The sequence below is a fragment of the Rhineura floridana genome, chromosome 13, assembly GCF_030035675.1.
Source record: "Rhineura floridana isolate rRhiFlo1 chromosome 13, rRhiFlo1.hap2, whole genome shotgun sequence".
NCBI classification, from domain to species: Eukaryota; Metazoa; Chordata; class Lepidosauria; order Squamata; family Rhineuridae; genus Rhineura; species Rhineura floridana.
The window spans coordinates 2,032,501-2,059,139 of NC_084492.1; the positions used below are offsets into that span (position 1 = coordinate 2,032,501).

The window sequence follows — 26,639 nt, forward strand, 5'->3', positions numbered from 1 at the left end:
GAACCCAGCTGGCGAGCGCCAATGGGACTCTAGCAGAAACGAGTCGGTGGGAAGCAAGACAGGAATTAAAATGCTCAAGGGAACCTCAAGGGTTTGCAAAAGCATTATGAAAACAAACAAACAGAAATAGGAAAAAACCCAAGGGGCCCAGAGAAAGAACTACCCAAACAGTCCAATGGGGTAAGCATGTTCAGAGGCCACAGAGGGGAAAAGCTGGAATGGCGGAATGGCATGGAATATCCTTGAAGAAGGCATAGCTGGCTGGCCGGCCAGCCAACTGACACTCTGAACAGGAGCACGCCATACTGCAACGTTTTAGTACAAGTCCCGTTTATCTTTCCATTACAGTCTCCCTCCTCCTCTCTTTCTGTAGAAAGCCGTGTCTTTCTCTGGCCAAAGGCCCAGTTCTTCTCGTTTCAGGCATCCCTGTAACTTCCGTCTGCCTGCGTTTTTCCTCTGCCTATACTAACGAGATCAAAGGCCCAGGAGTGAAGCCCGAGCCCTGGCAAAGTCCTGCCCGTAAGTATTGCCAGAGCAAGTGCTTCCATTTTGAGCTGATCTTACATAGTGCTATAAATGGCATGCACCCTGTTTCCCCCTGGCTACAGATGAACAATTGCCTGAAGTCACGTATCCCTAAGTAAGTTTCTCCTGGCTGCATTTCCCCATCAGTCGTGTCTTCATTTGACACTGGAAGCAAGTGCCAGCAAGCGCGCCTTGCAAGGGGGCTGGGAGATCGCTCCTCTTGTCACCCTCCCACCAGCACATGTAGTGACAGAGCTCCTTCCCACCCCCTCTGCGGTCACCCTGGGGGCCCTCCACCAGGACTGCCTGGGCACTGGGAGAGGGGCCCTTTTCATCTCAGGCCCCCCCTGGGCAGCACCCATCCCTGGGAATCTCACCTGGCACCAACCAGAGGGCAAAAACTCCTTGCCTGGGTGCCAGCTCCCAGCATGTCATGCAATCCCCTCTGCTGATTTTTTATGGCTTTGCTTTCACTGGTTTCTGATGCTTTAGCTACTTACACCTTTCATATTTCAAAGAAATTACTAAATACATTTCAAGGCCAAGATACATCTTATATGTAAGCAAACATAAGGTTATACAATCTGCCTACTGAGGCCTACAAGATTCCAGAAAGAGTGCAAATGAAAACTGCAGTGGAAATATATATTACAAAATATTTTAACTACTGCCCAATTTTGCTATGTAAATAGTTTAGGCTGCAATCCAATACAGGTCTACTTAGTTTTATTGGGTTTAGTGGGACTTACTCCCAGGTAAGCGTATATTGGATTGCAGCCTTAGAGAATTTTTTGAAGAGAGGTGGTATGTAAACGGATGAAAAAGTAGAAGACTGGAACCTTGAAAACACATTGATGGGTTGCTCTGGGGGGAGAGTCACAGGAGGGCACAATTTCGAGCAAAGAAACAGCAAGCTGATTGCTGATGGTCAATGTTTTTTCTGCCTGTTGTAGCACCTGTAATGTGCCGTGCTAGGTGCTGCATGATTTTTAATTGTGTCTTTATTCCTTCTTTTATTTCTTGCTAAGGGGCTCTCCCTTCTGCTCGCTTCGCTCACCACCCCCAAACACACACACACTCAAGCATCCCTCAAGCACTCCCAAACACACACACACCAGGGACTCTCTCATGCCGTCTCACAAACGTGCCCCCTAGGCACTCACAAATGCCCCAAGGGCCCCCCGGCAACCCACTCCCCTTGCAATTCCCCACCATGCCTCCAGGCGTTGATGCACGCTGGCTGCCATGCGCCCACAAACGCTCCTCATCTGTTTGTGTGCCGCACTGCTGCCCTTGCCTCTGCAACACACTGCCACTTCTCTCAACCAACGGTGCTGCTGTGCACACTGTGGCTAGGCCACACACCCCCGGGCATTTCCTTGCGCCCCACCCAGGCTGCTGCCGCTGCCACTTTCCTGCTCAGTCCACCTCCACTCATCCATCTCCGTTGTCCAGCCCCCCGCCAGCCATCTTTGCATGCTTCCCTCACACCCTCGCCTCACTTGCCACCTTGCCGTCGCCCCACAGCATTGACGGCTTAGGAAAGCATTACACAGTTAGGATTTGGATTCCACATAACCTTCTTTTAAAAAAAACAACAACAGATGTTTTTAAACCTTTTTTTAAAAGATGTTTTTAAAGCTTTTTAAAAAAAAGTTTTTAAAATTGTTTTAATATATTTTAAAGTCTGTTTTTATGATGTTTTAAAGGGTTTTAGTGCTTTTGTTTGCTGCCCTGAGCTCCTACTGGGAGGAAGAGAGGGATATAAATCAAATAATCAATCAATCAATCAATCAATCAATAATACAATAACATTCAACATAAAAAATAAAAATAAGCAATAAACATACAATTAAAACCAATATGAGCATTTAACGTGGACCCCCTGCCATCACCGTTTCACCTTCTAAGTCCAGTTCAATCCTCCCAGAGCCACTGCTTATGTAGCCAAAAGTCTTTATGTAAGAGGGACACACGTGCGCACACACCCACGAGGACTGAGCATGCTGAATGGGACAAAGGTGGAAGCTGTAGGCCTGGGAGCGACAGCAGAGCGGCTACAAAAGGAAGACACAGATATAAAAAGTATAAACAGAATCACTTCATTGTCAGCAGAGGTAATTCCCTGGTTCATACTGAGAAGCTATTTTTAAAATCTCCCAAGGCATGCAAGTGAGACTGCCCACAGAAATCAACAGAGCGCTCCAAGATTTCTATGTAGTCCTACCCCAAAAAACCATAAACGGAGGGAAAAAACCAAAATGGCCTAAGGAGGACCAAGCATGCTCAGCGGGCACAGAATGGTGCCTGCCTGTTGGGAAACTGGGATGAATGGAAGGGCTGGAACTCTGGACACAAGGGACTACACACAGCAACATTTTGCTGCAACGCCTCCTCTTGTTGCCACTTCCCAACATCTGGAAGGCAGATACTCCCTGAAAAGTCATCTTGGCTTTCCAGGAAACAGCCACTGAGAGACTTGATAGCCATACATTCACCAAACAGAAGAGGAGGAGTTGAAATGAATTAGGCTGCAGTTCTAACCCTACTCGCTTGGGAGTAATCCTCACTGAATTCATTAGGACTTGCTTCTTAGTAGACATGCTCAGGACTGCAGCCTAAAGCTGTGAACTACTGGTCACATCAAGACTGCTCTGCCACTCAAAGTCCACCCTCATTTTCCACTTAGCTCTCACTGCCCACATGCCTAGTGTAGCCATGGGACAGACCCCAAATGGCAGTGCAAGGCCACGTGGTCAGTGACAGCAACATCGAGAGGCTTGAGCTCATGGTCCATGAGCATTCTACCAAACACAGGACCTGAAAGTTGCAATCTACCCTTCACGAGATGGTTGAATGAACAAAGAGCAAGTCAACCTATCATTTACTGCCGCAGCAAGATGATATATAATAAAAGAAACATACTTTCTGGAGTTATTTCTGTTGTGGGACTTGTTGCCACAAGGAAGTTTTTTTTGGGGGGGGCGGAGAAATAATGTCTGATGCTCCACTAGTTAGCATACAAACTCCAGGAAGAAAGCTTCAGACTTGACCCTCAAGATATCAGTCTGCAAAATGAAGTTCAGTAAGCCCCTCAACTTTAAGGGGATCTAACCCAGCAGAGCCCATCCGTTCTTGGTGCAAAACTACTGCCACAGGGAAGAAGGTCCGAAGCCTGATGCCACTGCAACCTGACCGTCTGCCTCCCACATGTGGGGGCACATAAGATATTTTGCAGCGCTCCTAGAAGCCACTTTAGTTACCCTGAGAGTTGTTGGAACTGCTGCAGATGCCACAGAAGGAAAGAGAAAGCCACATAGAAACAGCTGGGAGATCAGAGGATCAATTCAACTGAGAACTTTCCCTCTCATTTAAAAGCCCCCTTCCTTATGAAGGACTTAATTTGTTCTGGATTAACAAAAGCAATTTCAAGCTTTTCAGGCAGAGGGAAAGGGGCAAGATCAAACCCATAACTGACCTTGAGTTCAAAGCAAAGGCCAGGGAGGGAAAATGCCAGCGGACAAATGTAGGTCTTGCATGTGCCTTTATCTTTATTCTACATTTCCCATTTAAACATTTTTATTTCTAGAAATATGTATTCCGCACAGCCCTGTAAGTGCTCCCTATGATGGTAGCAATGATATATCTAGACAGACGGCTGGGTTAGGAAGAGAGGTGTCTGCAACATTCATTGTGCACTGGGGGTCTCCCCACACACTTAAGACGGGAGAAAGCCAGCAGAGGTTCAGCCATGCCGTGCCCGGTCACCAGCTCCCAAGGAGGTGCTCCATCCCTGGTGGTTCTCATCCACCAATATATTCGCCCAGAGCCACCTAGCCCCACCCTTCCTGACTCAAACCCCCTCAGCGAGTCAAGGCAGGGATGCTTTGCTTTACCATCCCAGCAATCCCCACGGTTCTTCACACCAGAAACTCAAGACCAGATTTCTCCTGGTGTTTGTTTTGACTCTGTGGGCTCTCTTCTTCCTGCCAAGACTGCAGCGGCGGCGGTGGCAGCACTGTAAGGTTTGCTCAAGGACACCTGACACAAAGCCCAGCGCTACTGCTGCTGCTGCCTTTGACAACCCAGGCTTTACAGCTCTGTGCATTCAAAGGACATGGGAAACATCAGTCCAAGAGAGCACACTGCCCTCAAGTTACCCAAGGCAAGGCTTGATCAATTTTCTCTTTCAACTCTTCTAAAGGCTGTAAGCTCTGGTTTTGATCTATCTCCAGCACGGAATAATCATTCATTTAAAGGCCTTTCCTGAAGTCCAAGCATAGCCATTCAATCAGTCCGAAGCAGAAACTATGGAGAAACCATTTCCCCAAGTGCACTTGATGCTCATTAAGATTTCCTTGTCATGGACCATTTAAATTGCAGAGAGATGTTTAAAAAGGAGGCCCCCAATTTCAGAATATTGTACCAGAGGGCTGCCAAGGGAGCCAACCAAATGGTGCTTTGCCTCTCCTAGTGACTTTTCTCTTCCTCCTCCCTAACCCCGGGCTCCCTGCACCATCAGAGGGTTCCACTTCAGTAGCAACAGCCTGCAGGAGTCAACAACCTACTTGAGAGAGAGGGATGAGATTCTCAGAATCAGCACCTGGCTGACTTTTACTGCAGGAACAATGTCCAAGTTTTAAAGAGAGTGATTCAGCAAAAGCCTGTTGAACACAAACAACGAGCTTTGTGAATGCAGCCCCTTTTCACCTCTCACCTCACTCCTGAGCAGTGAGAGATGCAGACAGAAATGGGATCTGCAGCTGATGTTCAGCTCAGAGTCCCATCAAGATCATCAGCCAGCTGACGCAATTAGGGCATGCTCTCCAGGCAAGGGCCGCTACTCCCTAGGAAACTAAGTTAAGGTACCTGCTCAGAAGTGAGCATCCTCTACAATTCTGCCTGTGTCCCAGGAGCAATCACACCAGCGTCACCGTCCAGTAGAACGGTCCAGATCGAGATGGATGGCTCCAGCTTGGACTCCCTCCTCCCCCTCACTGCCCCTTTCCCCTCAGGCAGGGGATGCATTTTCTGGCCCCAGACAGTTGGACTCTGAGCATGAAGCAAAACCCACCCCCTTACGCAGACAACTCCATGCCCTCTGGTATGGAGAGTATGTAGTCTGTTTTCTTTTGTATTTCTCAATTCACTTTTCAGATAAGATTTGTCTCAAAAAACAGAGACCCTGCAATTATCATCCAAAGAGGGAGAAGGAAATCCCACTGGCACGATCAATGCTCCCCTGCTCCTCCTGCTCCTCCACCATTTTAGGGGAGGAAAACCTTCTCAGAGAACTGCACTTATAATAGGAATCCCATTTAGAACTGGTGATTCAGCTGCTTCCATCTCAGGGCCAAACCTTCCCCCTTCCTTGACCCCCCTCCATGGGAGTTCGTCGTTTGCAGCCTTCACCCAGAAAGTTCAATGAACAGATAGGGCTCGGGGACCTACAAGTCTCAACCTGTCCTCCATCTGCCAATCAGAGTCTTTTCTCTGCATGCCTGTCAATAACAAAGCATCACGTTATCAAAGGACCATGGTATCCAGCTCTCCCCCGAGAATTCCAAAAGAACAAGATGAGCAGCCCCAGGGTCCTGGGGCAGTGGGCAACTACAGAGTCCCCTTCACCTTGGTACAGATATGACTGATGCTCTGCTCTTCCATCCCTCTAACTCTCCAAGTACGGTTTGCATTCTGACTCCCTCCTCTACCCTCAGCTGTCACCCTGCAGCGCTGTCTGGTGCCTACTGCCTGCCCCTAACCTTACTGGCATTACTCCACCCCCCCACCCGCAACCTCTCTACTCTGCTCCTCTCAATCCTTAGTGCATATTTGATTACTCCTGGCTTATTGAAGATTCCCCTTCCTCAGAAAGCCCAGCCCTTGCTGCAATGCACAATGGCAAAACATGTTGCCTGTTCCTTGGATGTACAAGTGAAGCTCTGTGCAAGGAAACGTGGTCACAATGGAGGAAGGTGCAGAAAGGCCTCTCCTGCAGTGGTGGGGGAGATAACAGTTTTCAGGTAGAGTTTTGATCTGCGGATGGTTGGTCTACCTCCTTTGTTGTTTGATATTGAATAAACCCTTTCCCTGTTTGGATCTGCTCTTGCCCTCCTTAATCCCTTCTGTCCTGGGAGCCAGAAATCCTGTACATGGAAGTTGGAGAGGCGAGAAGCAAGGGGAAGAAAGAGCACAAGGCAGAAGCTATAAACAGTCCTGGAGTCAAAAGTCAAAAGGTGGGATGGAAGATGTTCAAAATAAGGTTTTTCAAACAAAGATTCTGCTCAATTAGCAGCTCATGGTCACATCTGCCATAAAGCACAATGCCACTCTTGCAGCAGGTCAGCATTCCTAAACAATGTTCTGTGGTTTGTAGATCAGCAGTAAAGATCAATGCTATAAAAATAAAAAATGGCCTGGAAAGGTTTCTAGGAAAGCTGCAAGACCAGCCAGGAAGACATTAATTTTCAAAGGAACTGTTAAGGAAAAGCTCTCCAGTGACTATCTCTCTCCCCCCAAAAGGAGGAGTCACGTTAGAAATAGAAGCTTTGACTTTCCACTGGCTCGCACCTTCCTCCCATCATGCAGGAGCCCAAAAGAAGCGGCTGGCCAGCAGCAGGCCGGCTTTTGATTAGCGCAGGAAGGCGGCTTGGCTTTACTTTCCGTTCTGTTTTCTCTGGCCTGGGGAAATCAAAGAAGTGCTTGCATAAAAGGAATGTCACGGAGACACGCACCACAATGCCAGTGCTGCAATTCCCTGCTTCTTCCTGGGCTGCGTTTCGGATTCTAGCTCTGGAGTAGAAAAGGGCAGGACACCAGAACACAAGCAAGCTCCGCCCCTTTCTTGCAAAGGTCACTGCTCAAAGCCCACCCCAAGAAAGGAAGACCCCCTGGACTCAGATAGATAGATAACTTTATTACAGTCAAAGACCAGCAATCAAACATACATTTTTAAAAGAACCAAGTTAGATTAAAAGAAGGATTCTGTCTATAACCAATTCTAAATTTTATAAAATCTGTGGGGTTGTCAATATTCTTCTGCAGAGAATGGCGGCAGCACAAAAACTGGCTACCTTGGCTGATACTTGGGGAATTTCATCAGACAAAAGGTATTCCACATAAAAAGTCTCATCTCTGCCAGGAACATTTTGGAAAATCGCAGTGATTAAAACAAATCTAAGGTCTCAGTAAAATGAGCAGTAGAATAGGACATGGCCTACAGTCTCTACAGCCCCCTCCTCACAGGGGCACACCCACTCAGAATAAGGAATTTTTTTAAACCTGCCATCCAACACAGCTGAAGGTAAGATGTTAAACTTGGCTAGCATAAATGCTTTCCTAAATTTGGGGATGGTCAGGGTATCTAAGTAATGGGCGGGAACAAATGGCCTTGTGTTACACCTAAAGTCAGGATAGGCTGCTGCCAAGGCTAAATGGCTTTGAAATTCCGTATCAAAGATTCATTGTAAAATGCACCTTTTTGCTTTGGGGTAACCTAGCGCAGAAATCATAGAAGGAAAGAACCCTAAACTTAGTAATTTAGTGTTTAAAGACTTTTTCCACTTGGACTGAAAGGTATCAGTTAATGTATGTGGAGCCAATCCCACGGGGGTAAACAACATTTTTAACCAAAATTTGAATTTGCCCATCCATATGCGGGCTTCTATCGTGGTAAGCCCAACTTCTAACCGCAAAATAGGGTTGGGGACACAAGATGGAGTGCCAAGGATGGCTCTCAAAAACTTAGTTTGCACAATTTCCAAAGGGCCATAGTTATCACAGACACTTATTTGTGAGCCGTATAGCAACTGGGCAATGACTTTAGCAGTAAAGACCTGTATGGCTGCTGGGCTATACTGGCCCCCTCTAGAGTAATAGAAAGAGAGGAGCGCCTTCACACTCCTTTGGGCATTGGCAACAGCGTTTTTTGCATGGAGTCGCCAGGATCCTGATGCGTGGAGTGTCATCCCTAAGTATCTGAAACAAGTTACCTGCTCTATAGGTGGCTCATTAATCAGCCATCGATGTTTTGCCCTATTCCTGGAAAAGATGACAACTTTCAATTTGTCGTAGTTAATTACCAGGAGTTCTTTTTTGCAATAACTAGCAAGGGCACTCAGCAAACGTCTCAGCCCAATACATGTCAGTGACAGGAGAACTACGTCGTCAGCATAGAGGAGAGTGGACAGAGGCCTCTTTGACAATCTAGGTTGGTGAAAGTGGGGCAAAGTCAGACCATTGACCAAAGAGTTGATATAAAAGTTAAACAATATGGGGGCTAAAGTGCACCCCTGTTTAACACCCTTATAGGTGGGAATAGGGTTAGGTAAATGGCCGGCACTATTACACCTTACACGAAGATGGGTATTTTCATATAAGCAGCGTATAAGTGTTAGTAAATGCCTATCGATGTTAGTGGCCTCAAATTTCTCCCATAGTCTGTCTCTTGGGATCAGGTCAAAAGCTGATTTAAAGTCAATAAAAGCCAAATACAGGGCTCCCCCAGGTTTGGCCGTGTATTTTTCCACCAAATGCTGAATGACCAGGCCATGATCCATGGTGGAACGATCCACTCTGAAACCTGCCTGCTCATCAGCCAAAATATTTTCTTGTTCCAGCCACACTTGCAGTTTCTCATTTAGATGGTTGGCATATATCTTGCTGATAATATTTAGCAGGCTGATGGGTCTGTAGCTGGCAGGGTCAGATAGGGATGATTATTGCGAGTCCCCAATCCTCTGGGATGCAAGCAGAGTGATCTATATTTGTAAGAAGAGCGGCTAATACTGGGGCCCACCACTCCGCATTGGACTTGAAGACTTCAGGGGGGATATTATCAGCCCCAGGAGCTTTGCCCATTTTTAATTTGGCAGTTAAGTCAGAAGCTTCCTTAACGGTAACGGGTGGCCATTCAGGGAAGTCATTTATATCAGGCTTAGGGAATTGATGTCGGGACTGCTCCCTTGCAAAGATTTTACTAAAATGCAATTCCCAAATATTCACTGATATATAATAGTCCAAGGTGACCGAGGGTTTAGGCCAACCCTTTGTGACCATCTTCCAGAAGATTGTTGAGCCTGGACTCAGACAGGATGGATGAGTAGAAAGAGCAGGAGGAAAAGGCCTCGTCCATTTCCCCCCCCCACAAAAGCAGCTTCTTGACATGTCAATTCTGGAGATGGGGTGATAGTTCAGGTGGGATTGTCTGGCTGATATCCGAAGTTCAGCACTTCAGAGAGGGAAGACGTAGAAGCCTGCTTGGCATGGGTGAGTCTGCCTGCAGGAGAGATGAAAATGACAAGCTCTGAGAGGAAAGGGGTGGAGAGGCCTGCTTGGCATCGATGGATCTGCCCGCAGGGGAGGCCCCGGTGCTGGAGCTCATATCTTCAGAAAGTTGGTATGGGTCCGCCATCACAGCTGGGTTGGACAAGAGGCCCAGTGGGAGGGTAGTGGTAAAAAAAAGACACGGTGGTGAAGGCGGGCAGGTGGTGCCTGGTGGCTCCTGGGCCTTCAAAGGTGAAGGTGGCACAGCTGCCCCTCCACCAGACTGGACAACAAAATCCCAGCAGGGAGGGCGGCGGCAAGGAAGACGTGCAGCAGAGATGAGCGGGCTGTTTGCTTTCATTTTCAGCCAAAATTGCACCTTCATCCTTCAGGTGTTTACTTTTAGCCAGAGTCTTCCAGGAGAAGTCCCTTTTTTCTTTTAGTCTCATGAAGCCAATCATCTTCATCATTGTCAACGAGATCCTGCTCATCAGCAGCTTGAGCTTCAGAGTGCTGAGGTGTTACCTTCGACACCTTCTCACCAATCTTCCTCTTCCATCCAAAAGGAGCCATTTCAAAAACCTGGCACCACCACCCCTCTCTAGCTCTATCAAGCCAGCCTGGTCACATCTGGCTTAAGTCTTCCTCCACCACCTTCTTCCCCAGAAGCACCTATTGTATGTCACCTATCAGACATTTGCCACTGCTGGAGCCAGGGAGTCTGGTTTTGGGGATCCTCAGGGTCACAAGCAATGTGGGTCAGAGGGTCTGTTTCCCAGGATGCATCACAGGCTAACTGCTCCACTCCAGAATTAAATTTTGGCCCAAATAAAAGCCCCTAAACACGCCACATTCAAGATGGTCTCTAAATGAGAAAAAGGCACTGATTTAAGACATAACACAAAAGCATGACATGTGTTGACTGTAATTTAAACTCCACATCATGTTTTGTGTTCCAGACGCACAGACAATCAAAGGTTTATGCAGTTTCCCTTTTCCCTCACCTTCTCAAGAATCCCCAAACCATGGTACTTTGGCTCAGATGCAACGTCAAATAACATGTCCAAACTACAGTTTGCATACCACCATCAAAGCATGTTTTAGATCCTGGTTTGGCAGATAATGTTTATTCAGACATCATGACAAACCATGCTTTGCTGTTACCTTTGAACCATCTCACTGAATTGGACAACTCAAATATGTGCAGTGACTCAAATATGAAGCTGCTGAATTACAAACTGTTTGGCTCAGCCATTAACATTAACCTTTTTTCCTGGATTTAGGAAAGTATATCCCACCTTGTCATGATCTTGGAGCCAAGCTAACGTAAGAACATAAGAACAGCCCGACTGCTGGGTCAGGCCAAAGGGGGCCCTCCATCTAGTCCAGCTTCCTGTTCTCACAGTGGCCAACCAGATGCCCATTATGGGAAGCCCACAAGCAGGACCTAAGTGCAAGAGCACTCTCTCCTCCTGTGGATCCCAGGAACTGGTATTCAGAAGAAAATAAAAGAAACACATTAGAAATTGTTTAGGAAGTTTTGTTTATGAAACTGGTAAATCATCTTACCATAAATCTCACAAATCTGGTTTATGGATCGCAATAATGAAAGCCACAATCCTAAAGCTGGCCAAGGGCTGGCTGAGGGGCCTTAAGATGTGGCATTAGTGTCACTCCACAGACAGGGGAGCACTTACACCCCCAAGGGAGCCCCCAGTGGGATCCTGTGGAAAGTTCTGCTAGTGCAGATGTACCACTGGGCGGTGAAGTGCTGGCTGAGTGGACAGAAAGGGGGCTTGTCAGGGCAGACTGCAAGAGCCAAAGCCCTCTCATTTCCCCAGCGCATGCTCCAGAAAAGGGCAAACATCCAGTCCTGTTGTGGAGCCCACAAATATTAAGGGCGGGCACAGATTGGGGGGAGGGGAGTGACCAGCCATGTTTGCCATCGAGGGGCAGCTGCTTCCACCTGCCACACCCCTCCAGCCCCAGGAGCTGCTGACAGAAGAACAGACAGAGGGGACTTTCAGGCTGTTGGGTGTAGCTACAAGAGTCGGAAGGAATGTAATGCCATCCACTCTGGTCTATTTTAAACGAACCATTCATTGATGAGTTGTTAGGGTTATGTAGTCACATTGCAATTTTTATGATATATTATGGTTATTATGCTAACAGTATAATCATCTGAGATCATGTCCATCTCGGAGAAGAGAGTAAAAAAAAATGAAGACGACAGACAGTCTGAATTAAATTACTCAAAGAAATACCTGAACAAGAAATTCATAGCTTCAAAAAATGTTAATGGGTATTAACTATAAGAGCCGAGTCTCAGAAAGATTTACTCATTGTTGCACAATTATATGATCATGGGAAAGACAACAACAGTCTCTGCCAACCTGGTGTTTAGGATTACAATTCTCATCAATGGCCGTGCTAGCTGGGGCTGATGGGATTTGTAGTCCAAAACATCTAGAGGACTCTAGATTGGGGAAGGCTGAACTACAAGCTAGTTCACACCTTTGAAAGGAAGCACAACAGAAGACGGTAAGAACAAGACAGGCCCAACCCTGTGTTTCCCACTGAAGCCAACCAGTTGCCCCCAGGAAGTCTGCAGGCATGAAAGGCATTAAGCCAAGAGCCCCCTATGCACTGTGGCTCATCTGAACTGGGAGGCACAGCATGCATCAGCCCTTCATTATTACATATATATCCCACCTTTCCTCCAAGGGGCTCAGGGTGGCATACATGGTTCTCCCCCTCTCCATTTCATCCTCACAACAAACCTGTGGCGTAGGTTAGGCTAACAGTGGCTGGCCCAAGGTCACTCAGCAGGCTCGATGGCTGGGTGTGTGTGAACCCTGGTCTCCCAGGTCCCAAACCCTAACCACTACACCACACTGGCTCTCTTTGTGGATCCTCTGTGGATGTCCCACATACATCCATTATTAAAATCTTTTAAAATGTGTTTCCAGTTGCATGCAGTTTTCCTCCCCTTCCCAATCAGTTTAAGTTTTCATTATCCAAAATGCTTTGTTCTCTAAGGTATTCCAACTAACAGGCAAAAAAATGATTGTTTCATTTGAGGCAGGGCACATCAAGTGCAACAGAACATATTTGCAATGCATGGCTCAGTCCTGAGAATGTGAAGTGATAATCTCTACTCAGGTGCAAAGTGCATCACACCAGATCAAACACAATCAGCCTCTGTTATGTCTGAGTTTTGGGAGGACATCTTCCAGGCTTGCAGGAGGAGGAGAAGGAGCCACAGACAGACACAGACCCCCCAAATGTTTCATTCTAGAAATTCATTGACAAAACTCAGACAAAAGCAAGCTAAACATTTTCCTCCGTTCCTCTGCATTCAAGATAGTCTGAATCTAACCTAAGGGAGGGGCTTGTTGGAAGCAGATCCACACACCCTTTTCTGGAAACACTCTGGAATTGCGCATGGCTCAGATCAACCTGCCCTGCCTCACCCAGGAGCTGCAACAGCTTTTAATGAGGGAGTGGCACAAGCCATCCTCTATTCCTCTTCCCAATTCACAAAAATAAATGCAAAATGATAAAGAAAGAAATAGATATTTATTAATAGAAAGAAGCTCACAGTTGTTTGCTTGCTCCAGCAGGGTCACAAAAAATACAAAACAAAACAAAACAGCTCCTCAAAGCAGGAACCTTCTCTGGTTACCTCTGGAGAGATCTGGCCTTCAGGCAAACAGCTCTCAGCAGGCTCTGAATCAAGATGTGATTCTGAATCTGGCTAATGCTCCCACCCGGGGCTGTTCTCCTCCCTCATCTGCTATACTGGCTGTGCTGAAGAGGCCTCATAGCAACAGATGGCATGGGAGCATTCCTGGTAGGGCTGACAAGCAGGCAGTCTAGGGTGGGACCTCTTTGCCATAGCTACACTTTTGGATTAGGTTTGGCTGAGTGGTACAGAGAACAGACTGGCCAGAGAACACGAGATGCATTCAAACAGAAGCATAAAATGCTTATGGAGCAGGAAATAGTGTGTGGCTTTGAGATTTTGGGAGGATTTTTAAAAACTGCTTGACATTCTCATTGGGAAGGCTGTGCCCAGCAGCCCCAATGGACCAGCCTCCACCGATGACGGCAAGCAAACCAGGACACGAAGAAGGGACCGGACGCATGAGAAGAAGAGGAAGCACACAAGGCCAAGCCATGGTTTGGCCATGACATCCGAACTAGAAGCAGAGTGGATACACATTGGTTTAGAAGAATATAATCAGATCTTTTAAAAAGTTACTAAAAGGACCTTAAAAACCCTATATAAGATTAAACTTGATACCAACCACCCTGTTAAAGAGTGAATATAGACAACCAATCTACCACATGGCTGCTTCATCATCTGTACTAATAGAAATAGGATATGACTTTTTCTGCCACACATTCTAACGTGTGCTAAAGGGTTAGGGGCTTTACCAAGTGGTCAGGGTCCCCCATATTTCCCATGGTTGTATTAGTGATCCTGGGCTGCTCATGTTGAGTGAGGCAGGTATTTTCCTACACGACCGAGTTCCGTATTTCAGAGTCTGCAAGGGTAATAATGCACGGGCATGCAGAATGGAACTGCTTCCAAGAACATAAATATTGCTATCAATATGAGTAAACTTTTATAACAGCAGGAACAGAATAAACTATTTCCATACACATATACATATATCAGGAAAACATGCCACAACTCATGGAGGGAGAGGTTGAAGGGGGCCCTTCACTCCATAGAAGTTATCTGGGGGTGAAACAACAGCACTCACAGAATAGTTCCAGCCCATCATCTGTGGTTATCTGTACTGCTGCATTTTAGGCATGCAAAAACTTTCCAACGTTTTCCACATGGATGGCTGGTCATCTCCATTCACCCAAAGACTGCAGATAACCTTTTAGAACTGAATGTAGGACACCCTCCCTGCCTTACCCAATACAGAGAATTAAACCTACATAAAAAGGAGTAACTGTGGGAGGAAACAGGAAGTCAACATGTACAACTTTAGGTTTCAACCTCATGGAGAAAAAACTGTTCTGCTTCGTAACTACCAGTCCTTGCTGCCATCTGAAAAATTCTGGTAACTAGTAATCAAGGTGATCTTTATTACCTTTAGTTGAGATGTTACCCTGCCTGATGCATGTGTCCCACAAGCTTGCCTGCTTTGCCCCATTCATTCATTTGTTCGTTCGTTCATTCATTCGATTTATATCCCGCCCTTCCACCCAGCATTAATGGTAGTTCAGCCTTACATCTGAACTGTCATAACCAACATGAGTGTCTGAACAAGAGACTTAACCCAACCTTGAGACTGACACCAGGGTGAGAAGTTGGGCTCAGTCTCTGGTTTAGGAGGCCTCTATGGTTGGCATAACTATGGTTATACTCGTTCAAGCAGGACACTGCACTGTAGTTAATGCTCCTGGGGAACGGAGGGGAGCAGGGGCAAGCCAGGAGTCCCTCTCAGCAGCCAAGCCATGCTTTTGCAACCAGGCATTGTGACATTAAAACAACCAGACTTTCCCCTTGTACTTCTCAGTTTTCAATGAATGCCAACTGCAGTCTAAAACTGTGTTTGTGGAATGCTTCATGCACAAGCCTTTTCAGCCACTTCCCCACCTCTTAAACCAGGGATTCCCAAACTGTGGTCTGTGACCTTCATTCAGGTGATTCGCGCCGTGCCTGTGGATCTGCGGTTGAAGATGGGAGAGGGCACATCTATCACATTAAATATACTGGGTTTTAACTGCATTTTAATCACTTCTCTTATATGTATGGAACACTTAAAATATAATATATAAGAAATGAAAGAAGCAATAAAAATGCCATTAAAATCATCTCGCATCTCGCACAGAGCATTACATCTGGTACAACAGGCAGGAAAATCATGAAGGGGTCTGCCAAGATCTCAGCACTTTTGAAGTGGTCCATGGGGGGAAAACTCTGATTGTGCTACACCAGACCTATGAATGGCTGTTCCTTCAATAAAAGCCCCAGAAGACAGACCCACAAGGGACATGATCTCACTTAAGATGGGCCCCATTCATTAGACAGAGGAATGCCAAGGAATAATAGGGATACTACTCAAATTCTTTGATGCTTTTGTAATAACAGGTAAAAATTCCTTCTTCCTCACAGTGCCTTGCTCCTAACATCCTTTTGCCCTGAAGGCAATTCAAAGGAAATTGCAAAACAAAGCAAAACTAGAAAAAGAGATGGCTTTGAAGAGGAAAGGGCAAACTGAGCTCCCTGAGGAAGAAATGGCCCAAGGGTGAATACATGGAGAGAGGCAACAGGCAATAATGTCCATGCAGCACACACCTGATCAGACATGCTTCACAGTGATGGCACTCAGGGCTTGGATGCTACCACCTGGAAGCAACAGCCATGCTACATGTGGGGTTTCTTCTATGTCCCTGTTTCAAACCAGAAGACTACTCAGAGTGCTTTTCTGCCCCACTGCACCTCTGGGAAGCTTATCAAAAGGTGTGTGCGTAGGAATCAAGACCGGCCACCTTGCAGCTGGTGTCCCTCTACAATCCCCACCAACAGCTGGAGCATCCCACATGGACACTCCTAAGGCCATCTCAGTAACATCGGAAATGTGGAGCACATACATTTCTTATTTTAATTTAATTTCAAATTTTCTTTTAGTTCACTATTTCACCATTACAATTCATTAAGATCCAACTAGAACAAATTAAATTTTAAAAAGAAAAGAATTTTCCCTTCCCCATTTTTATTTTTTCCCTTTGAGGAGAAGAAGGAAGAGGGGGAGAGGGGAAGAAAAAGAAAAGGAAAAACCAACAGATCTAAGCTAAAACTGATCTCCAAACTATAAATTACAATCAGGAGCAGATAAAACAATTCTGTGTACATCATCAAGATATTTTTTGCCTTCTTCATTTAGGACATTGCACGTGTGCCAAATTAAACTTCAGCATACATTTCTGACAAGTGGTTTCCATCTAATTAAAAGCACGTCTCTACCGTGCCTCCCTGGGACAAGTGAATCATGGGCAATGGAAAGAGTGCAGAGAAGCACACTAGCCAACAGTGGCAGGTGTGACTAGTGAAGGTGCCAAACATGCAAGGCTTCATCATGTGGGGCTTACCAACAAAGGCTCATGGCAAGAATATTTATTTATTTATTTATTCATTTATATCCCGCCTGTTTCCCAGAACTGCGACTCAAGGTATCTTACAAAATTTGAAACAAATACAGTTAAAAACATAAAGAAAAAGTACAGAAGCTATAATTAAAAAATATATAAGATTAAAACCTTTTAAAACATAGCAATTAAACACACACACAAAACACAAATCAGTAAAGACTGCACCCTATTTAATAGCCCTTGCAGTCAGTTCCCCAAAGCCTGTCAAAACAGAAAAAATTCAGAGGGCATAAGCCCCAGCTCTTCAGCAGTCCACAATACACACAGCAACTGATCTAGACACACAAGAAGCCAGTCAGGCACTACTCTCTGTCCTATCAGATGAAAAGGCCAAAAACGCCTTGCAGGGTCGGGCCCAGATGAGGAGATAATTTTTCCACAGGCTCTCTCCAGTATTCTAGCTATATGTTCATGTTAAAACCTGCTTGAGGAGGGCATGCAGTGATCTCCTGGAAGAGACAGGCTCTCTGCCTCTCCCACTCCGCCTCCTTCCTACCAGCGGGAGCTGGGAAAACACAGACATTTGCACAGATTCCCATTCAGCTATTTATTATTTGCATTCTTTGGTTGTGGGCCAGCTCCCTTGCTCAGCCTGCAATGGATTTGCTGACTTTGAAATGGGAAACTGTGTTGAGATGAGCACAGACACTTGTCTAGCACCTCTGCAGTCTCTGGGTCCACAGCCTGAAACGTGCCTTGGCAGACTTTAATAATGCTGTGCCAGCTCAAATAGCTTGTTCTAAGGGACTGAGCACACAAGACTTATTCCTGCAGATCACATAGGCAACTGCTGATACCACTGAGCCAAACTATGAGATCATGAAAACAAAACCACCCTCCTGGCTCCATCACGGCCGCAGCCTTCTTCTGAAAGCGGGCTACTGAATAATGCCCAGGATATCTGCTCGTTTTAAAAATGTGTTAAGACATGGACTGCAGTACAGCCAGTTGCTCAAGCAGAGCCTACAGGAGCGGACACAGTTCTGTAGGTATAATCTCGTTGCATTTTTAGAATGTCCCAACACCAGCAAAGGGGGGTGATGGGGGGGAGAGAGACTCCGCTCACTTTGGAGGGCCATGCACAATGGCAGAGGCTGCAGCTGCCATGAGGCTGCACTTGCTCAGCCGAAACTGCAGGATGGGGCCAAACCGCCTGTCAGCTCTGGAACCTGTGGAAAGGAGATCAGGCCCCAAGGCAAGGAGAAGGGAAAGAAGCGTTGCTGAGCAAGCACTTCCTGAAGAGCAGTTTGCAAGGCTTCCATAAGCCACTCCAGGAACATCCCTGGTACACCCCGGAGAGGCGCTCTGACAACAGTCAGGGTCCAGACACACTGACGAGAGAGAGAGAGGGAGAGGAGGGAGAGCCTATAACGGGAGCACAATTGCCAAAACCAGAGCAGCTGCCACAGGGCTGGTCCAACTGCACTGCCCCATCAGTGACACACGCAGATATGTGGGCAGGCCACGGCACATACTGAAGCCAAGCCAAGCCAAACAGCAGCTGGCTGTGAGCAGAGTAAGCCCCTTTAGGAAGCACAAACACTGCTTCAAAGCAGCCTCACATCTGAGGAGGGGGAAGGACACTGGTGGCACCTGCAGACACACGGCTGCTTGGCCTCAATCAGAGGCTCTAGGCTCTTCTGGGCAAGACACCATCCCAAAACCTGTCCTCCCATCTGGGTGCAAGTGGAGCGGGCTTGTGCACGGTTCCCAAATGCTCTGGATCGATAGAGAATCAGTAGAGGAGAATTTATTATGTTGCAAGAAGATAGTTATTTAAACTGCTTCTAATAAGGCTACCAAAAATATTTTTAACATAACATGTAGAACGCATCTGACACTGTGTATATAAATTAAATAGAAATGTGGGACATTGGGCATTGGTTCCTTCTACTACTGGAAAATAAAATCCATTTGGAAGAATAAAATTAAACTTCTTTTCAGTTGCTCTAGGATCAGACGCAATGGGGTGAAATTACAAGAAATTATGGGGATCTCAAATAAATTTTAGGAAGACCTTCCTAAGAGCAAAGTATTTTTTAGTGTGGAACAGCCTGCCTTGGAAGATGGCAGCCACTCCTTCGATGGACATCTCTCAGCAAAGGCTGGATGGCCACCTACTAGGGAAGCTATAGCAACAGACGTTCTGCATGAGCAGAGGGTTGGAGCTAGAACTCCATTCCAATTTTATCATTATATATTGGAAACCTGTATTATTAATTGCAGGGTACCACAGGGGTACGGGGCCCAGTGCTCTTCCAATGTTTTTATTAATGAACTGAATGAGGAGGTGCAGTGAATGCTTAACAAACTTGCAGATGATGCAAAATTGGGAGGGATAGCTAATACCCTGGAGGACAGAAACAAAATTCAAAGTGATCTTGTTAGGCTGGAGCAGTGGGTTGAAAAAAACAGAATGAAATTTAACAGGGACAAGTGCAAAGTTCTACACCTAGGAAAAAGAAACCAAAGGCACAGTTATAAGATGGGGGATACTTGGCTCAGCAATACTACATGTGAGAAGGATCTTGGGATTGTTGTTGATCACAGGTTGGATATGAGCCAACAGTGCAATGTGGCTGCAAAAAAGGCAAATGCTACTTTAGGCTGAATTAACAGAAGTATAATTTCCAAACTGCGTGAAGTACTAGTTCCCCTCTATTTGGCACTGGGTAGGTCTCATCTTGAGTACTGCGTCCAGTTCTGAACACCGCACTTTAAGAAGGATGCAGACAAACTGAAACAGTTTCAGAGGAGGGCAACAGGGATGATCAGGGGACTGGAAACAAGTCCCTATCAGGAGAGACTGAAAGAATTGGGCATGTTTAGCCCGGAGAAGACTGAGGGGAGATAGGATAGCCCTCTTTCAAGTGCTTGAAAGGTTGTCACACAGAAGAGGGCCAGGATCTCTTCTAGATCGTCAGAGTGCAGGACACAGAATAATGGACTCAAGTTGAAGGAAGCCAGATTTCGCTGAACATCAGGAAAAACTTCCTAACTGCTACAGTGGTACGACAATGGAACCAGTTACCTAGGGGTGTGGATGGGCTTTCCAACACTAGAGGCATTCAAGAGGTAGCTGGACAGACACCTGACGGGTATGCTTTAAGCTGGATTCCTGCATTGAGCGAGGGTTGGACTTGATGGCCTTATTAGACCCCTTCCAACTTTATGATTCTAAGTTATATTTCAAAGTTCACATTTCTCCCAATTTTCCAATATGTACAAGTATGCATATATTAAGGGGGAAATGTGAATATAAAATGCATACTGAAAATGTAATACAGAAATCCATTATATTAGCGGAAATTACTTGCAAAAATGTGTACTTAGTAAAAATTGGCACTCAAATGCTGACAAATTTTCATTAGGACCTTTTTAAAAATGGCAAACTGATATGGAATTAGGCCCCTTCCACCTCTACGAAGGATGGGGTTGAAAGCAAAGGCACACACAGCCCCTTGGAATTGTTATGGAACAATGCATAAAAGGTGAGACAAGTTTACTTTGTAATAAGTAACCATCATTTTTCAAATGTTTATTAGATACTGCAATCATTTTTCAATAACATATCTAAGCCTTTTTTTCCAATTCCATGAATGCAATTTGGACATTAGTGCTTCATATTACTACATAATCAATTATGTACCTATATGGAAAAATAACTTTTAGATAACTGCAAGAACACACAACAAACAAAAAAGAGGAAATATCCCCCAAGTATATAAAACACGCAATTAAAAAAATAAAAAGGTGAGAACAGTTTAGCCATCTTAAGACAGCTTGAATTTAAAGAGTCTTGCAAGTAGTACAAATATTCAGACCTAAATACTTCTGGAACATCAAACTCATCAATGACTCCCTGCCCCCCAATCCCACCGGCATTTTGCCAGGCCCAACGGCTGCAACGTGTGACCTGTACCAGGCTCTCTTGCAACGACACATGGAGTCCCCTCCCCCTGGATTATGTGCTTCCTTAGAGTTGCCTGGGCAGTTGGGCAGGCCTTGTGCGCATCCCCCACCCTCGGACCAAAAAACCTTCACCTTTACAGACGAGGTGCATGGGAAGGGCTTCCTGCTCAAGATAAAACTGTAAACGGGGGTTCGGGTTAGTTTTCCCTTTTACGTACCTCCAGTTGAGCAGCAGCAGCTTCAACACAGTCAAAGGCTCCTCCTTTTTGTTGAAGGGAGTTGTACCTTTGGCAGGCTTACCCACATACAGACCCACATTTAACTGTTTGTGACACAAGACTCACCTCTGCCAACCTGGTTCCCTCCAGAGGTTTGGGGCTATAAAACATCACAACAGCCATCTGGCGGGCACGAGGTGGGCAAGGATGCCCTGGCCACGATGTGCGTTCAGAGGAAGAATCCCCTGTGGCCTTAGACATGGGAAGGGGCTGCTCTCCTCCACCTGCACAGAGTGCCCTTCTTCCCCTTGCTCAAGCTGCAGCCCCCTATCACAGCCAGTGGCAAGGGCAGTCCTAGCCCCTCATCTCATCTCCGGGCCACACAGAAGAGGTAGCAGAGCCTGGCTTCCTCTCTCTCCCCTGCCTGCCTGCCATCTCCCACTTCTCTCCCCATTTCTGCAGCCTGAGAGCACAGGGTCACCCACCAGCCATCTCGTCCTGAGCAGCTGCAACTCCCAGAGGACTTGGCAGAGGAAACAGCATGGATGAAATTAGGGAAGCAAAAGGTGAGGCAAGGAGGAAAAAATGCCAAAGCTTTAAATGCTTTTTTCATTCCCGAAGTATGAAAAAAATGTTAAAAGAAGAAAAGCTCTCATGAAAATTCATCACAGAATACATTTTTGTATGTTATTTTCACACACACATTTTATCCCACTCTTCCCTGATAGATACACTTTTGTACACATGTGCATTTTAAAGGACAGCTGCTTATCTGTTCGCTTCTTATTTCAGGAAGTGTGAATTTGGTAAATTCTCAATAAAATGAATTTCTCGGCCGTGCCGACAGCTAAATGTCAAAGACGGAGTCTTAGAGGTGGGGAGGGAGAGAGAAAGGAAGACGTTCCTTCTGCACTTGTAGGGTCTGGCTGCAAACGGGCAAAGGGAAGGAAGAGCCTTGGGGCTACTCTTGTTCCTCCCTCCTCTTATTCCGCAGCTGGGGCAAGGCCTCGGAAGGGGTGACTGCTTGTCAAGGAACAGCCAAGTCCTCACCATCCTTGCCTGCTTTTAGAAATGCAGGATGTTCTTTGTTACAATTCTTTTTAAACAAAATCTCATTTATGGTTAAGTGTGGGTTTTTTTTAAAAAAAAAAACCCTTAAAATTGCAGAACTAGATGGGGCTGTAAACGACCCAGAGAGCTTCGGCTATGGGGCGGTATCTAAACGTAATACATAAACAGATGATCAATCAATCAATAGAAGTGCAAGAAAATCACAGCATCGGCTGCTCAACAGAGACAGAAGAAGCTGGCAGCAGAAGAGGCAGAGGTGAGGGCTGTGAGCACCTGAGTCACCTACAGCAACGCGCTTCCATCAGCTACACCTGGAGGGGGAACAGGTTCATCTGCTGATCAGTTGCGCAATCACTGAAGCAGAGTTTTTAAAAGAGAACGCACTCCAGGTGCTCCCACCAGGATTGACAGTAAAAAGGGGCAGGGCTTGACTTGGGTCATGTGCCCCTGCTTTCAGAAGAGAGAGGTGGAACCGGCAGAAGAGGGAGTGTGTCTCTATCCTCGGAGGTGGCCTCCCTTGGCAAAGGGGCACAGCAGCGTAAAAATGGATCCCCCAGGCAAACTTCCTGGCTTTTGTATGATGAAAGCAATCAAACTAGCCCAGCCTTCCCCAACCTGGTGCCCTCCAGAAGTTTTTGGACCAAGACTCTCATCAGCCCTAGCCAGCACACCCATGCTGGTGTAGAGAATGTGGCACGGCTGCCTGGGCCTGATGGGAGAGCACCAGGTTGGGGAAGGGCGAGCTACACCAAAGCACCAAAGACCCACAAGCAAGCAACATCTCTGCTCTCAGGACATGGAGGCGCCATGGTCTGCAGCCCACGGACCCTGACCTGTCTTCCAGCTGCTCTCTGGCTGCTCTTCCCCTTGCTCCAAGGGACCAGGTGGCGGTGGCTGTTTTTTAAAAAAAACCACAATTCTGTTGAAAAGGAGGTTAATAATCAGCAGTGGATTCTGCCAGAATCTGCCTCAGAGATGCATGCTTTGCTTTCAGGCTGACAGCTGTGGCCTAATTTCCAAGGCAGCGCAGGCTCTTTATTTCTAACCATTCAATTTCTTCACTAGAAAAGCAACAGTTGAAGACTCTTCTTGAGACCAAATGCTTACAAGCTCATTCAATTTTGAGGAATATGCAGTGACAAGGCTGCACCTTCCTTTTACACAGGATGGGAAAGGTTAATAAATGTCAAGTATTTTTACCGAGGGAGGAGTCGAGGGAGGAGTCGTCTAAGGCAGATGGCACCTTTAAATACCTTCCTTTTGTTCAGAAATGCTATAGGGAGCCATGCAAATAGTTGACACACAAATGATTACTGACTTAATCACAGCTACTTAGTATACTGTGCTACAGGGAACAATTGCTCACTTCAGGTGTAACAGTAAACCATGGTTTCCTGCTGCAAGAGCTAGGTATTGCAAGCCTTAGGATTGGGGATTCTCACTTCTCTTTGGCACCTGCAAGAAGACTGGAAGCTTCTGCTTCAATTTCAAAACAACTGCACACTTCCTGACGCCATCCAAACTCGGAGAAGTGTGGTTTGTTTAAAAGTATAGTTACTGAGAATAATAAACCAGGCTCAAACCATGGTCTCAGTTCCTGGTTTGATTTCACTGACAACAGCTAAACCACCATTCCCCGAGTTCGGACATCGCAGAGAATTGTGGCCCGTTTAAAACCAAAGGTTCTCCTCTTCAGGTCAGGGGTGTGAAAGAGAAGAGAGCGTGAGGCTTACACAGTGGTTTGTTCTCATAGCAGGAAACCATCATTTCTGGTCACCTCTGTCCTTTGGTTAGTCTCAACCCTGAAATGGCAGGTGCCCTGTGTCTAACTGGACCTGGATATCATGAGGGCAAAACAAATTGATCAAGAAGTGACCAAGAGAATAGCCTACTGCAGTGCTTCCAGACATGGGGTGTCTAAGCCACTCTTCTCACGCGTGTGGTGAACAGAATGGGCAGACTGGAGGAACGAGCAAGGACTGCAAAGTTCACAGCAGGCTGGACAGAACAGAGGGCTCCTCTAGTCACAAGACTCCCCTGGCAGGCAGAAGGCAGACTCACAAGAGGCCCGGGGAATGCAAACACGGAGGTGCCCAAATGCAGCCGTTTTCCCAGAGAGGCACCTGCACTCCGGAGTGGCTTTCTTCCAAACACCCGTGACTCTGCAGCCTCTAACACAGAGCGGCAGGAAACCTCCCTCCTTCCCCGCCCGCATTCATCCTCCTACTGGCCAAACGCCTTGGCTCACAAGCTCAGTCTCCATACTTAAGGCTGTTGATGACACCGGAAGAGCGAGGACAAAGAGGACAAGCGTTTGGCTTTGCTTTTGGTCTCCTTTTTTCACAGACATGTGGCCCCCCTGCAAACAGGACATGCCCCTATTTCCAAGGTCCTCCACAGGGTCTGATTTAACCTAATCAGGAGTTCCTGCTCCGTGAGAAGGGAAGGGGCAGGGGAGGAGACTAGGAAATTGTTCTGATTTCCCCCATCTCCCCCCGCCCCAGGACAATCTGAAAATTCCCAATCCAAGCCAAGCCCCTAATCTGAACAACTGACCAGGTTCGGTTTTACAGGTTGCCCAAGAAACCCTACTATGGTCTGACAGCCTTTCCCAACTAGTAGGCCACCAGATGTTGTTGGCCACAACTCCCATCAGCCTCAGCCAGCATTGCCAATGGTCAGGAAAGATGGGAATTGTGGTCCAACAACATCTAGTGGCCCACTAGTTGGGAAAGGCTGGCCTAGGACAAAAAAGCACCTCACCCCCAATTTTTTTAAAATCTGCAGAAATCAAAAAGAGAAAGCAAAAATTACTAACTGTCTCATTGGTGCTTCTGAAAGCTGTGCTGCAACCTGTCCTACTCTTGAGTCACACCACTTGTGCACTCAGCCTGGTCCTGCGTCCTCCCACTGGGAGGGGTTTCCCACACTGCAACCACATGCGGGCAGGCAACCTTTGACACACACACCCCCACTACCCACCAATGGAATCTGCTTTCCACTCTCAGAATCTAAAGCCATTAGGCTGCAGTTGTGAAGCTTAATGTCAACCAATTCCTAAAAATGAGCGCTGGGACCCACATGAAAGATCCCTGCATATTTCAAAAACACCCTCTTATTTATCCAGGATGCTAATGGCTCCACAAGAGCTATCACAATCTTAAAAATAAATGGTCTTTGGCCACAGAATGAACCAGCTGTTTCCTGAGTAGTTATGCTCAGCCACATATCAGCACTGAGGGGGCCTATCCAGCACAGACAGACGGATGAAGATTTAACTGCAGCAATGGCTACGTAGAGATTGCTTAACTAGCCAATTATTATCTTGAGATAATCTCAATGTTGCCAAGAATGCTTTGTACCGTACAAATGCCTCACACACTTTGGAAGGAGGGAGAGAAAGTGGCTTGTGTGCAAGGCCCGCCTCTGCCACTTGGCCAAGCTCACAAAGCAACATGGAAGGTAAAGCGCCTTGAGACAAATGTAACAGATTCATGAATTGCATCAATAAAACAAAGTGGCCATTTGTCCAGCTTACGAGCCACGTACCTGTCCACCCACACACACAAGATGACACAACATACTGGTGAATACTGTGAGATACCACATTTGGGTTCAACCACAAAAATACTGATCATCTTATTATAATGTCTGTTAACACCTTTAATATACATACAATTTCATCCATTTGCTGTATTAAATCAATCTACCAACTTTTTTTTCCCCCCAAAAAAGAAAAAATCCTGGGTTTGCCATTGTAGGCAGCTCACTCAGATGAGTTGAGAGCTGGGAGGAGCCATGCCGGAAATGGAGTGCTTGGGCTGTCCGGACCTCTTTGAAGGCATCCAGCAAGAGGAGAGCCCACCACGCCTTTCGCTCACTGGCTTCACAGTCAAAGTAGTACACAGGAAGGGAGGAAACTGCCTTACGCGGAGTCAGGCCCATCTAGCACAGTCTCGTCGGCAGCCGCTCTCCAGGGTTCAGGCAAGGATTTCCCAGCCCTACCGGCAGATGCCACTGGGGGTTGAACCAGGGACCCTGTCTGCAACGCTGATTGCTCTGCTACTGAGCTATGGCCCTGCTCAAGGTAGTCCCTAGCGTGCCCCCCTCCAGCTATTACGTCTCAGGGGCACTGCATGCTTTAACATCAGGAATGGGGAAGCTGTTGAAAGAATTTAGGATTTCAGGAAATCTGAAAAACCCGGCTAGGACAAAGGGCCAAAGACATGCCAGGTGAAATGGAAGGGCGGAGGTGAGCCATCTTGTACTCCACATATCAGCAAGTACTTTGCACTGAATTCCTAGCAAGAGTATTAGCTTTAATTTAAAAAATAAAACAAGAAGCATCCAAGCCAAGGGAAGGAAGCAGAGGTGAGGATTTTGTGTGTATGTGTCCTCTGCACCAACTACAGTGAGTTGGAGCCTTCCCCACTACCTGCCTATCACACTGTCACCTCTTCCCTCTCTGTTAGT

General features: G+C 46.5%; 1 protein-coding gene across 3 annotated transcripts in view; it reads right to left on the reverse strand.

Moving 5' to 3' along the window:
• VAC14 (VAC14 component of PIKFYVE complex) overlaps nucleotides 1–26,639 on the reverse strand; it is a 160,534-nt gene that overhangs the window by 24,669 nt on the left and 109,226 nt on the right. The gene's annotated exons all lie outside the window — the stretch shown is intronic.